Raw genomic sequence first — 2,109 nt, forward strand, 5'->3', positions numbered from 1 at the left:
TAATGATACTACAAATGCATGTGAATCATTCATTCAAGATTAATAGTAGTTTTGTTTTAAACGTAAATGATAATGATTATTGTTTTATTAACATTTTTATTATATTTTTCAAACCATTTTTATTTTATGTGTTAATATATTGCAAGACTGATATTTTTTACAGCATACGAGCGATATTAATTTTTTGTAGGAGTTAGCACTATCTTTTATAGGAGTTAACACTATCTTTTGTAGGAGTTAACACTATCTTTTATAGGAGTTAACACTATTTTTTGTAGGAGTTTACCATTCCCCGAAGAACGACACAACTCAAAATTTGAACAATTTGAGTTGAGTTCATATTCTAAAAATTCGTATTTTACTGATCGAATTGCTAAAACGGCTGAAGTAAAATTCGTATTAGTATATGTTTGAGACGTAGTTATGACGTTTTACACTTTTATATGCAATAAATTATTTTTAGTGAAGACCGGGGCTTAACTCAGATAAGCCGTTTTATCTATTGCCCTTTGAATTCAATTATACATAGTTGGGTCGTTCTACGACATCGAATAATATTGTAGATTGTTACACTAAGCTTAGTACACACACAAGAATATTATTATCTGATTTAAAGTTGAAATTTGTTAGGTAGGTAGGTATGGAGAATACTATATTATTCTCAGTGATCGTCGTTCTGTCAAACTGTCCGATCGTTATTACGCGTGTTATACGTATCTGGCTGTTTAAATTATAAATGTGTGTTTTTTAAAAATAATATTTATAATAATATTATTATAATGGAAAGTGCAAGTTCTGATGATTTTTTTGAAGATAGTGGCAGTGACTGGACCCCGTTAAATGAGATTGAATATGATACAATATTAGCTTTTGATAGCAATGAAGAAAATGTACCACCAATTGAAAAAAAATCAAGAATCGGATGTTAATATTGTTCTGGCCACTTCTTCATCTTCAGATTTGGAAGAAGTTAACACACCGACTAGAAAACGTAAGCGTTTGACCAAAAAATGGAAGAAAAATGTCATGCGTAAAAATAAAAATTCAGGATTACAGTACGAAAATTCTAAAAATCAACTAATTGATGCTAAATCTATGCGAGGACCATGTAGTACGAATTGCAGAGTTAAATGCACAAATAAAATAACCGAAGAGCAAAGAAAATGCATTTTTGAAGATTTTTGGAATCTGGCAGATTTATCAAAACAGCGTGACTTTGTAAGTAGGCATATCGACGAAAATTAATCCAAAAGATCGATATACGATAGCAAGTAGTTCAAGATCATTGAACTATGGTTTTTTTTTTAATATTAATTCCACACGAGTGAAAGTATGCAAAACTTTTTTTTCGAATACATTAAGTATTTCAGATAGAATGATACGAACTGTTAAAGAAAAAATGAAAAATGGTTTTCTAGACGAAGATTTTAGAGGCAAACACAAGAAACAAAAATCACTTGATTCAAATATTAAAGAATCGATACAAAAACATATTGAACTTTTTCCGACAATTGAGTCACATTATCTCAGAAAGCAGACTACACGAACTTACATTTCTGGAAATTTAAATGTAGCAAAAATGTACAGAATGTACGTAGAATATTGTAAAGAACAAGGTATGCAAAAATGGTCCAATCTCGCTATGTATCAACATATTTTTAATTATAATTATAATATTGGTTTTTTTATACCAAAAAAAGATTTATGTAATACTTGTGAATCGTACAAAAACGCGGAAAATAAAACTGACAAAATAGAATTATTGCAAAATCTTCATCTTTCTGAAAAAAATTCTGTTCGTTTAGAAAAAGAAAATGATAAACAAAAATCGATGGATTTCAATTTACCGCTTGTTTTGATTTACAAGCTATATTGATTGCACCTGACGGTGAAGTATCAAGCTTTTATTACAAAAGACGATTAGCAACATACAACTTTACAATTTATAATATGAAGAACGGAGAAGGAACGTGTTACGTCTGGAATGAAACAATTGCAAACCGGGGTGCAAATGAAATTGGTAAGTGTTTATTGGATTTTATACGTAATGAATTTAATGGAACTGAAAATAATTTAGCAGATATAATATTTTATTCTGACAACTGTTCA

The sequence above is a fragment of the Acyrthosiphon pisum genome, unplaced genomic scaffold (assembly GCF_005508785.2).
Source record: "Acyrthosiphon pisum isolate AL4f unplaced genomic scaffold, pea_aphid_22Mar2018_4r6ur Scaffold_20960;HRSCAF=22641, whole genome shotgun sequence".
NCBI lineage: Eukaryota > Metazoa > Arthropoda > Insecta > Hemiptera > Aphididae > Acyrthosiphon > Acyrthosiphon pisum.